This window comes from Carcharhinus amblyrhynchos, chromosome 9 (assembly GCF_965287045.1).
Source record: "Carcharhinus amblyrhynchos chromosome 9, sCarAmb.v2.hapA, whole genome shotgun sequence".
Taxonomy (NCBI): domain Eukaryota; kingdom Metazoa; phylum Chordata; class Chondrichthyes; order Carcharhiniformes; family Carcharhinidae; genus Carcharhinus; species Carcharhinus amblyrhynchos.
The window spans coordinates 47,510,756-47,523,672 of record NC_137332.1 but is presented as its reverse complement, the minus strand read 5'-3'; the positions used below and the strand labels follow the sequence as shown (position 1 = coordinate 47,523,672).

General features: G+C 44.7%; 1 non-coding gene across 1 annotated transcript; it reads left to right on the top strand.

Moving 5' to 3' along the window:
- Positions 1–677: 677 nt before the first annotated feature.
- LOC145348713 (U2 spliceosomal RNA) lies at positions 678–876 on the top strand. The gene has a single exon (XR_013887965.1). It is a non-coding gene; the product is annotated as a U2 spliceosomal RNA (small nuclear RNA).
- The last annotated feature ends 12,041 nt before the right edge of the window (positions 877–12,917 follow it).

Sequence of the window (12,917 nt, the reverse complement as noted above, 5' to 3'; positions counted from 1 at the left end):
CAGGTTTCTGACTTCCTTTTAACCAAAGCCAAATTTAGATTTAATGTAAGAAAGGTATAATCTGCTGCAGTGAATTTGTTGTGCTGAACATTAGAACTTCGAAACATCTAGTCATTCACACGTTTATGTCATACCCCCCCATTCAATTGGATATTAAATCAATGCTTTGAATGGTAATGGAAATCTAAATTTATGTTCTTTGTCACTGCAATAAAGAACATATCTTGCGACTCAAGGACAAAGCAAGAGTACAAATTGTTCTGCCCTTTCAGACGTGAAGTAATCTATTCTGATCTATTCCCTCAGCTCTGCTGTGGCTCAGAAAATGCTAAAACACCAACCATTTAATCACATAATTCCGAAATAACTCCATCTCAACAACAGGAGCTGTGAGATTATGGAACTTCCAATTTTTCAGTAGCCATCAATCACTTGATGCAATCTAAAGCAGCAGATTTGCAACATTTTAAGATTACACTTTTTTTTAGCATTTCTGAGTGGTAGTTTTTTGGGGGGGATTTTACAATAAAACTTATATTGTACTTATAGATCTGTACAACAAGGGCTTAACATAGACTCACTGAAAAGGTGGAGCTCATCTCCTAGTGTGAAGCTCGAAGTAAGAGAAGGAAAGTTCAAAGGACTTATTGGTCAATGAATCTCAATACCATCTTGAGATCACTTCTTGGCCTTTTGGCTAAGATCAAGTGTAGTATTGACCTGCTGTGCTTGGTTGAAGTCATTAGGTTACATTTTAGCTTTATTTGAAGCAGTTTTTAAAAGCAGCATCTCGACCTTTTGGCTAAGATGCAAATGAGATCAAGCCTTGGAGGAGGAGCTACGTCTACTCCAATCAGCTTGGATCATGTAGATCAAGCCCAAGACGGGAGGTGAGAGCCTTTGTCAGCTTGATCGGGAATGTCCCAACTAGTTGAAACTCTGAATTGGACTTGATTTGATTGAATTGGAATAAAAACAAAAAAAATCTTTTTTTTTCCAGAAACACAGCTTTGACCACATGGTGATCAAGCAGTAGTCAGCGCGTAATGTCCTTGAAGCCCTGAGGGAAAAGGAGATGGTGGATCCTGTCAGTTAGTTCTCTGAACAGACTGTGAGTGTCGCCTGGCAGAATGCCTCATCATTAGAACTTTCAAACAAGTGCCAAGACCTGACTTGGCTGGTGGTGAGAGGACACTTCCCGTCAGATCCTTCATGCACACCCGAGGTCTCAACACCACTGCACGCTGCCCTCGAAGTAGCTGCGATGGATGGTCATACACCTCCTCATGGAACGTGCCTTTGCAAAGGTGGTTTGGAGTGAGATGCAGTGGTATTTGTCAAGGTTCATCCCGAGCAGATCCATGATGCAGGACTTTGTGCTCTTCGGGCTGTTTCCAGGGACGCACACTGAGACAAACATCAACTGCTGCTGGAGGGTCATTAAAGCGGTGAAGGATGCTCTTTGGTCCGCCCGAAACCTACTGATCTTCCAGTGCAAAGATTTGCCCTCGACCGAGTGTTGCAGACTGGTACATTCCAAGGTCCAGGACTACATGCTAAGGCAGCTACCGCAAAGGCACAATGGGGAAAGGCCACTATTTAAAGCCTTTCAACCAAGGCAGACCAAGGGGCCAGTAACTGTAGAACACCCTCGGATTACATAACTGTGTACAACTCTGTAAAAACAGCACATAGAGAAATGTGATGAATGTATATAGTTTGTTGAAGAACTGAACAGTAATGTATGTAATGTCTTGGAACTGAGCACTGTAAAATATTGAAGTTAAGGAAATTGTTAATATGTCTATTTTTTGCACTGTTTGTAATGATTGGAAATGTTGGGGGAGATTCTCCCAAAAGTGCTGGATTGAAAAGAAAACTGGTCTAGATCACGACTGTTTTTCAATGCAGCTTCAGACCTGAATCTCCCATTCCGTGCAATGCAGAGGTCACAATCATGAAAATTATTAAAAACCCAGAGGCCAGGGCCTATTTGCGCCAAAAAGCCTGAAATCAGCGGGATGAGCGGATACCCCGTGCATGCACACCTTGCTGGGAGATTTCTGAAAAGACCTCCCAGCATCCAGATCACTGCCATCCAATCCCCACTGACATTGCTGGCCTCATTGCTGGCCCCCACAACCCTGTAAGAAGTCTCACAACACCAGGTTTGAGTCCAACCAATTTATTTGATAGTAATCCCATAAACTTTCAGAAACGGTCTTCCTTAGTCAGCTATGTGGAAGGTTCTGATCAGAGAAGGGCTTATAAAGTCACACACAGTTTACAGAATACTGATTAGAATGCAAGTCTTTATAGCCAACCTGCTATTCAAGTCTTAAAGATGCAGACAATGTGAGTGGAGAGAACATTAGCATAGGTTAACGAGATGTGTATTGTCTCCAGACAGGACAGTAAGTGAGATTCTACAAGCCCAGGCAAGTCATGGGGGTTATAGATAGTGCGATGTGAGCTCAAGATCCCGGTTGAGGCCGTCCTCATGTGTGCGGAATTTGGCTATCAGTCTCTACTCAGCGACTCTGCGCTGTCGTGTGTTGTGAAGGCCGCCTTGGAGAATGCTTACCCGAAGATCAGAGACTGAATGCCCATGACCGCTGAAGTGTTCGCCAACAGGAAGGGAACAGTCTTGCCTGGTGATTGTCAAGCAATGTTCATTCATCCATTGTTGTAGCGTCTGCATGGTCTCCCCAGTGTATCATGCTTCGGGACATCCTTTCCTGCAGCGTATCAGGTAGACAACGTTGGCCGAGTTGCAAGTGTATGCACCGTGTACCTGGTGGATGGTGTCCTCACGTGAGATGATGTCATCCATGTCAATGATCCAGCACGTCTTGCAGAGGTTGCTGTGACAGGGTTGTGTGGTGTTGTGGTCACTGTTCTCCTGGAGGCTGGGTAGTTTGCTGCGAGCAATGGTCTGTTTGAGGTTGTGTGGTTGTTTGAAGGTAAGGAGTGGCGGTATGGGGACGGCCCTGGCGAGATATTCGTTCTCAACAATGATGTATTGAAAACTCCGGAGAAGATGTTGTAGCTTCTCCGCTCCGGGGAAATACTGGACAACGAAGAGTATTTTGTCCACCATGTCCCGTGTTTGTCTTCTGAGGAGGTTGGTGCGGATTTTCGCTGTGGCGCGTCAGAACTGTCGATCGATGAGCCGAGCACCATATCCTGTTCTTATGAGAGCATCTTTCAGCGTCTGGAGGTGTCTGTTGCGATCCTTCTCATCTGAGCAGATCCTGTGTATATGGAAGGCTTGTCTGTAGGGGATGGCTTCTTTAACGTGTTTACAGTGGAAGCTGGAGAAGTGGAGCATCGTGAGGTTATCCGTGGGCTTGCGGTACAATGAAGTGCTGAGGTGATTGTCCTTGATGGAGATGCGTGTGTCCAAGAATGCAACCGATTCCTGAGAGTAGTCCATGGTGAGTCTGATGGTGGGGGAACTTGTTGATGTCATCATACAGTTGTTTCAGTGATTATTCACCATGAGTCCAAAGGAAGAAAATGTCATCGATGTATCTAGTGTATAGCATCGGTGAAGGTCCTGTGCGGTGAAGAGGTCTTGTTTGAGCCTGTCCATGAAGATGTTGGCATATTGAGGTGTGAATTTGGTCCCCATGGCTGTTCCACGTGTCTGGATGAGGAAGTGGTTGTTGAAGGTGAAGACATTGTGATCCAGGATGAAGCAGATGATTTGTAAAATTGCATCTGGAAACTGGCAGTTGTCGGCGTTAAGCACTGAGACAGTTGCAGCAATGCCATCATCATGGGGGATGTTGCTGTAGAGCGCCGAGGCATCCATTGTGACGTGGAATGTCCCTGGTTCAACTGCTCCATGTGTGCTGAGTTTCTGTAGGAAATCCATAGTGTCGCGACAAAAGCTGGGGGTTCCTTGTATAATGGGTTTCAGGATGCCATCGACGTAGCTGGAGAGGTTCTCACACAGGGTCCCATTGCCTGATATGATGGGATGGCCGGGTGTGTTTGCCTTGTGTATCTTTGGGAGGGCAAATCTCCCTGACACAGCATGAGACCCAGGCCAACACTGTAAAGGTGGCGTCCGCAGTGGAAAGTCTGGCTCAGGGGTCCGTACTCTTGGGTGACAGGGTCCAGGCCATCCTGGAGACACAACGGACCACAGGGGAGTGTGTTTGCATCCAGAAGGCACACCGTTCAATGGCCGCGGGTATCGGAGGCATGTAATAGACACTGCCGGCCAGGGCTAGGTTCTTTCACTGGCATTCTGGAGACACAGCAGGCCATGGCTGTGAGCCTTGACAACTTAGCCCAGGCTCAGAGGGCCACTGCTAAGGTGCTCCAGCGCCTGGCTCACTCACAGAATACTGTAGAGGAGGGGATCCAGAGCTGGGCCCAGTTTCAGAGGGTGAGAGCTGAGGAATCACACATCATGGGGCAGACGCATTTAGGCCTCCAGGACTGGCAGAGCCAGGTGACGCTGGAGCTTCTGGAGATCAGTCAAGCTACGCTGTCATCCTGTGAAGTGTCCTCGAGCCACTGACCCCAAGAGAGGACGGAACGCTTGAGTCCATGCCGGGGTCTTCCACCCAGAGATCCCGGATGTCCCAAGACCTTCTGATTCCTCCCTTCCTCTCACTGGGGCATCTAGAACAGTGAGATGAAAAGAGTGGCACCGAAACAGTGCCATTCGCAAGTCAGCTGGGGCCCTCCAGGTCCCAGCCACCCAGGGGACGTCCACCAAGGGCATCATGGGCAACATAGCATACATCACTGCTGGACAACTGCATACAGTGCAGAAGGAGGCCATTTGGCCCATCAAGTCTGCACCGACCACAATCCCACCCAGGCTGTACTCCTGTAACCCCACATATTTACCCTACTAATCCCCTGATACTCCGGTCAATTTAACCTGGCTAATCAACCTAACCCGCACATATTTGGACTGTGGGAGGAAACTGGAGGATATGGAGGAAATCCATGCAGACACAGGGAAAACATGCAAACTCCACTCAGACAGTGACCGAGGCTGGAATTGAACCTGGGTCCCTGGCGCTCTGAGGCAGCAGTGCTAACCACTGTGCTACTTGTTTGTCAACAACTTGGCACAGGGTTTTGCACAGAGCTTGAAGCCCATCCTTTCCAACATGTGGCCAACTCAATGAGAATATTGTAGATCCAACCATGAAGCAAAATCTGAAATATTCAGCATCTACAGTATTTTGTTTGTACTTGTGGTGATAAATCTGAAGGCTGATGTCTCAGCAACTCTTGAGTGCTGCAGTGGAAGCTTAGTCAGAAAACATGTAATCTCAGCTCATGCCAATGCAGGCTCGATGTGCTTGTTACGTACATACCAGTGATCAAAGAGGCTCACAGTGCAGCCCAGCAATTCATCCTCCATCAGATGACTTGGATCGCTTAGGCGCTGCTCCAGGCAGCATGAACCTGCTCTTCCCTTTCAGGATGAGAACACTTGTCCTCCTTTTCTTTCTTCCTGTTGTCTGGTCAGCCAGGCAGTCCCAACTGCAGCAGCTGATGTTGAGTCTCGGCAATTTTGGGCCAGAACTGTTCGAGGGCACCCTGCAAAATCATCAGTAGTCTCACCCGGTGAAATTCAGCATCTTCCACCAGCCATGCTGCAGTTACTGGGGTACCACTCTGGAAGGAGCAAAGGCTAGGGTACATGGAAGACAGGCGCTCAGAGAGTACACAAAGGTGATTAGTTAACTTTTATGTAGAATATTGGATGGTTTGTGTATTAAAGTTGGTTTGTGGCATTCTATGGTTAATTTAAGATTGTGGCCAAGAGAACATAATGATGATCAATGACAGAGTGAGGGTGTGTGACTGTTGTGCAATAGGGAATTGGTGTTGTGTTTGTTAGTGCTGCGACGGTTTCAGGTAACCTGGCTGGAAGACGAGGCGTTTATTGTCTCCTCCTTTCACCCTGTTCTGTTTCTCTTGCTCATCAGTTGCTTGTATCCTTGATGGCAAGGACTTTGCCTGAATGATTTGAGGGTGTACCACACATCTTCCAATGAGTATTACAGAGATGTTCAGATGGTTCCAGGCAGTGGAACCATTGCTCGGATGTTTAGCGTCACAGCGTGGCTCTTATTATTCTTACCCAGGTTTGGAGCCATTAGCCAGGTGGTCTGTTGATAGTCTTGGATGCTCAGGTCTATGTACAGTTCAATGTTGTGATTCAGATACTGAGGAAACAGTGGACTGATGCAGGGTAAAGGCATTATAACTGATTCCAGGATAGCAGATTTTCATCTGCACTGAGCATGTTCATACACCTACTGTACATTGAGGTACAGGAACTCGCTCAGTTTACAAGACCTTTTTGGATTGTGATGCAGCGTCCACAAAATCATGTGTGTGCAACTGCTAACACCCTGCAACATGGGGGAACCCACAAACGCAGTAGGCCATTTGCATGCTCTATCTGCTGCTCTCAGTTCAGAGAATGTTCAATGAAATCTCTTCTCCTGCCATATGGAGTCTCTGTCAACTCTGATTCAATAGCGGATAATGATTTAGAAAGTGTCAGATCTAAAACTTTTACAGCCTGGAAGGTTCAGGCAGAAGGAAATGTGTGATCCTGGTCACCTTCATAGATGGCAAGCAGCATGCCCTTGCTGCAGGTCTGCCGGTAACAAGTCTCAGTAAGTAGCTCCTTTGTAAAATAGAGACATTTTGCATGCTGATCCTAGCTTAGGTTCAGGTAAGAGACATCTCCCCAAAAACCCCCTGTTCAATCTCCCTTTCACATTATATACTGAGGGTGGTAACTACAGCATCAATACTGGGAGCAAGTGTATTGACCAGGACTATTGATGGCAGAATCAAGGCCTTCACCATGTACAACACTACTCCCTAGCAACTTCATTAATGTGAGATAGCAATTAAACAAACTCAGTGTTATTACAAAGTCAGACAAAGCTGATAGTAATTTATCAGCCACTAACCTGCAATTTGAAAATGCTTCCTTTAAAAAGCATTGACTGGTGGTCATTGCTGCTGACATATATGTTCAATCATGTGTGTTTAAGACAGGGTTTTAGCTGGAATGGAGAGGTCACAAATTGCAAAGCTGATGACAAATGAGTGTTACACATTAACTTACATTATGCCCTGTCTATCTGCATACTTCCAGCACACACTATAATGTCCATGCTAATGTCCTCACCAAACTGGCACATAACGTGGGATGTGCAGACACCATTTTGAAAGCAAAATGACACCAGTAGTGTTGAAACTGAGTGTTACAGCCTGGATGCCAAAGACTGCAACACATTTGCAGTGGAGTGAGAAAGTGTTTGGATTAAACTTTAATTGGAAAGAAAGCTGAGCAGGGCAGGACATCCTCATATAATTGGGCACTCAGTAGATTCTGCCTGATATCAATGCAAATTGTTACGGAGGGTAGCCAAGGAAAGGCTTGGTCCACCCAAGGATAGTGAAGGGAATCTATGTATGGAACCAGAGGAAATGAGTGAGATAGTAAATGAATACTATGCCTCAGTATTCACCAAAGAGAGGGACATGATGGATGAGGAACCTCGCATAGGGTTTGAGAATATTCTGGATCATGTGCTATCAAAAAGGAAGAGGTCTAGGGTGTCTTAAAAAGCATTAAAGTAGAAAAGTCCCCAGGGCCTCATGAAATCTACCCCAGAATACTGAGGAAAGCGAGAGCGGAAATTGCTGAGGATAGCCAATGTTGTTCTTTTGTTTCAGAAGGCCCCTAGGGATAATCCGGGAGATTATAGGCCAGTGAGCTTTACGTCAATGGTAGGGAAATTATTGGAAAAGATTCTTAGGGACAGAATTTACACACATTTGGAAGCAAATGGATTTATCAGTATAGGCAGCATGGTTTTGTGAAGGGGAAATTGTGCATCACTAACTTGGTCAAATTTTTCAAGGAAGTGACGAAGATGATAGCTGAGGGAAAGGCAGTGGATGTTCTATACATGGACTTCAATAAAGCCTTGACCTCATAGTACCTCATGGTAGACTGGTACGAAAGGTGAAGTCACACAGGATCAGAGGAGAGCTGGCAAGATGGATACAGAACTGGCTTGGCCATAGAAAGAAGTCTCACAACACCAGGTTAAAGTCCAACAGGTTTATTTGGTAGCAAAAGCCACTAGCTTTCAGAGCTTTCAAATCATTGGGGTTACAGATAGTGTGACATGAACCCAAGATCTGATTGAGGCCAACCTCATGTGTGCGGAACTTGGCTATCAGCCTCTGATCAGCGACTCTGCGCTGTCATGTGCCGTGAAGGCCGCCTTGGATGACGCTTACCTGAAAATCAGAGGCCAAATGCCTGTGACTGCTGAAGTGTTCCCCAACGGGAAGATGATTGTCGAGCGGTGTTCATTCGCCCACTGTCGTAGCATCTGCATTGCCTCCCCAGTGTACCATGCCTCAGAACATCTTTTCCTGCAGCATAACAGGTAGACAACGTTGGCTGAGTTACAAGAGTGTGTACCGTGTACCTGGTCATGGTATTCTCATGTGAGATGATGGCATCTGGGTCAATGATCCGGCACATCTTGCAGAGGTTGCTGTGGCAGGGTTGTGTGGTGTTGTGGTCACTGCTCTCCTGAACAGTTTGCTGCGGACAATAGTCTATTTGAGATTGTGCGGTTGTTTGAAGGCAAAAAGTCAGGGTGTGGGGATGGCCTTAGTGAGATGCTCACACATGAGGACAGCCTCAACCGGGATCCTGTGTTCATGTCACACTATCCGTAACCCCCACAACTTGCCTGGGCTTGCAAAATCTCTCTAACCGACCTGTCTGGAGACAACATACATCTCTTTAACCTGTGCTTAACGATCTCTCCACTCACATTGTCTGTACCTTTGAGACTTGATTAGCTGTAAAGACTCGCATTCCATTTTGTAAATTGAGTTTGTGTCTTTATACGCCCTGTTTGTGAACAGAACTCTCACTCACCTGACGAAGGAGCCGCAAGTGCTCCGAAAGCTATTGGCTTTTGCTACCAAATAAACCTGTTGGACTTTAATCTGGGGTATTGTGGGACTTCTTACTGTGTTTATCCCAGTCTAACACCGGCATCTCCACATCATTGGCCATAGAATACAGAGGATAGCATGTATGGAATGGAAGTCTGTGACTAGCGGTGCTCCATAGGGATTAGTTCTGGGATCTTTGTTGTTCATAGTATATATAAATGATTGGAAGAAAATGTAGCTGGTCTGATAAGTAAGTTTGCAGACGACACAAAGATTGGTAGAGTTGGAGATAGTGAAGAAGATTGTCAGAGGATACAGCAAGATATAGGCTGGTTGGAGACTTGGGTGGAGAAATAGCAATTGGAGTTTAATCTGGAGAAGTGTGAGATAATACATTTTGGAAGGTCCATGCACATAGGAATTATACAGTAAATGGTAGAGCCCTTAGGAGTATTGATAGGCAGAGAGATCTGGGCGTATATGTCCACCGATCATTGAAAGTGGCAATGCAGGCGGATAAGGTAGTCAAGAAAGCATACCAGCATGCTTGTCTTCATCAGTCGGGGCATTGAGTATTAAAATTGGCAGATCATGCTGCAGCTGTACTGAATCTTAGTTAGATCTCATTTGGAATATTGTGTATAATTCTGTTTGCCACACTACTGGAAGGATGTGGATACTTTGGAGACAGTACGGAAGAGGTTTACCAGGATGTTGCCTGGACTGGAGGTATTAGCTATGAGGAGAGGTTGGATAAACTTAGTTTTTCTCACTGGAACGATGGAAGTTGAGGGGTGATCTGATAGACCTACAAGATTATGAACGGCACGGACAGAGTGGATAGTCAGATGCTCTTTCCTAGGGTAGAAAAGTCAAGTACTAGGGGACATAGGTTTATGTCAGTATATATTATGTGATGATTCTTTTGCCTTGGCTGCCAGAGTGTGATTGGAATGGGAACATTATCTTGGCACGGGAAGGGTCATTTGTCTGAGACAGAGCAATGAAATGGGGGGAGTTTTTTTGCATCTAACCATTCAATAACTGACCTTGGTGTGCCTGATTCTAACAGTGGGTTCCTACTTTAGCTCATCAACATTTTTGTCACCTTCATAGAAAACAAATTTAAGTGCCTTATGAAACATAGTGTTGTAAAAATCAGTCTGTTTTAACCCTTATACGGTGGTCAAATAACTTTGAGTAGACGTCTTATTAGTACAAACAATATTTATTTAAACCTGCACAATCAATAATCACCCACCCGACCAACAATAAGTTATCTTACAGAAAATACTAGAATTCAAGTACAATACAAGACCTTGACTTAACGTTGTGTGACTGACATGTACCCAAACAGATATTGGCCTTTATCTGTGTGCTGGTCTTGGTAGTTGTCGATGTAGTTTGGTCCATTGGTCTGGTCTGGCATTCTGGCTGAGGTCTTTCTTCCTTCCTTCTCGGGTGTGGTAGCTCTCCTCTTGCTGGTGATGTTCACCATCGTTGCAGCTCATTCGTGTGGTCAGAGAGAGAGAGAGAGATTCCTGGTTGTGCAGCACTCTTTATACCCCGTTTGGTTTCATGCTCCTTTTTGGCCATTGCCAATAATCAATCAGGACTTGATCACCCTGATCGATAAGAGTCCAATCAGGTGCTACAACACCGATCTCTGGGTGTGTCCCCAGCGGCCATGTCTGTAGGTGTTGTAGGCACATAGGTCACAAACCTTCCACCTAAATAAGGATTCACGGTGCCTTTATGTCTGGCACACAACCCAGCATGATCAGGAAGTCTTCTTCTTTCTGGAGATGGCCCATATCCTGTGTATTCACTCATCAGGGTTGCAGCCTGTTTGTCTGTCTTTAAACTGCAGCCTGTTGGTTTAGTTTCTTGCCCAGTTGTCCCAGAGTGCTTTACAAAACACCATTTTAGATGGCCTGTTTGGCTACGTAGAAGATCGGAGCAGGAGGAGGCCATTTGGCCTTTCGAGCCTGCTCTGCCATTCATGGCTGATCATCCAACTCAATAGCCTAATCCTGCTTTTTCCCCATAACCTTTGATCCCATTTGCCCCAAGTGCTTTATCCAAATGGCTCTTGAATACATTCAATGTTTTGACATCAACTACTTCCTGTGGTAATGAATTCCACAGACTCACCACTCTTTGGGTGAAGAAATGTCTCCTCACCTCGTCCTAAATGGTCTACCCTGAATCTTCAAATTGTGACCCTTGGTTCTGGGTTGAAGAAAGGATGGAGATGATAGGTTTGTATCTGCTAGAGTTTAGAAGAGTAGGCGGTGACTTGATTGAAAACATCAATATCCTGAGGGGTATTGACTGGGTGAATGTGAAAAGGATGTTTCCTTTTGTCAAAGAATCTAGAACTGGGGTCACTGTTTAAAAATAAGGTGTCGTTCATTTAAGGCAGAGGTGAAGAGAAGTTCTTTCTCTCAGACTCTCTGGAATTCTCTTCCTCAAAAGACAGTGGATTATATGAATATCTTTAAGGCAGAGCTAGCTAGCTTCTTGATTAACAAGGTGGTGAAACATTATCAGGGTTAGGCAGGAATGTGAGGATGTGGTTACAGTCAGATCTGCCATGATCTTACTGAATGGTGAAGCAAGCTTGAGGTGCTGAGTGGCCTACTTTTAATTTGTATGCAGCTTTTAGTTATTTCAACAATAACTACACGTGAAGGGGGCTTGTTGCACAGGATTATGCAGGATTGTTATACAGTTTAGCCATTTGAGTTTTTACACAATGGATGGTATTTTCTTGTCCTGCCACAACAGGAATCATAACAGGCGGGGGCATGGGGAGGGGAGGGACCATGCAAAGGTGGGATTTGTGCTGCTGGAAAATCCCACCCCATGTATTCAAGTAGTGAAATAAGCAAATAATTATAACGTGAGCTATTCAAATATGTGGTTTTATTTAATGTCAGAACTTCAAATTTATTGGATTATGTTGTGATTTTATTTTTTATTTTCTGTAAAATATTGACACTCCATGTTAATATTCTTAATTTTGCTGCTAGTGTTGAGGCCGAACATGGCTAGATCTGCTGTGCTGATTAGCAGGATAAATATGAGCTTAATTATTCGAAAAATCAGAAGCTTTCCTTAATGCCTTTGGCTTTGTCTCCTTCATTTTAGTCAACAGATGACACAGTGTAGATCAAATGAATAATGGAAGTTATATCACGCTTCTTACAATGTGGTCTTCATAGGCTGATACAGGTAATAATCCCTTTAGCTTGCTGGTTTGCTTCTAATAGTGCCATTTCACATCTAAAGGACAGTGGGTTCTAAGGATTTCTGTCACGATATTTCTCCCCTTAACGACATTAGCTTTCCAATAAATGTGTCTCAGCTTAGAAGCCTTGGTTCCTTTTTATGTTTTTCTGTGATACAAAGCAAAACCCTTACAAAGAATGTAAACAGAGGATGCAGCCTTTCATCTGAATGCAGTTTAAAACTATGGTATTATATAATAAACTCCAGTGAAATATTGTGGAAAATTCATAACTTTATGAATAGTGCACATTTGACAGTGTTTGGAAATTAATTTATCATTGAAATTATAGCTTTTTCAGGTACAGGTTTTGTTTTGATTTTTGGCCGTTACTCTACAGGATGGATGGCATCCGCAGTCAAAGTTGTGCAATCAGAATATAGGGAATGCAGTATAAGAAGCAATACAGGTGGCTGGATCCCAATGCTGTCAAAAAATAAGATTCAAAACCACATTTAATTTGAATGACTACATCTGTTTTAATTAACAGGGATTTGTGAACTTTGATAATCCTGAAACATTCCTCCTTCACCCAGCCCATCCCACCCACCCCCAACAACCCCAACCAGACTCTCCAATGATTTCTTTCTCTATTTTCCATTCCATTCTGAACATATTGACTTATGTTTGGGTATGA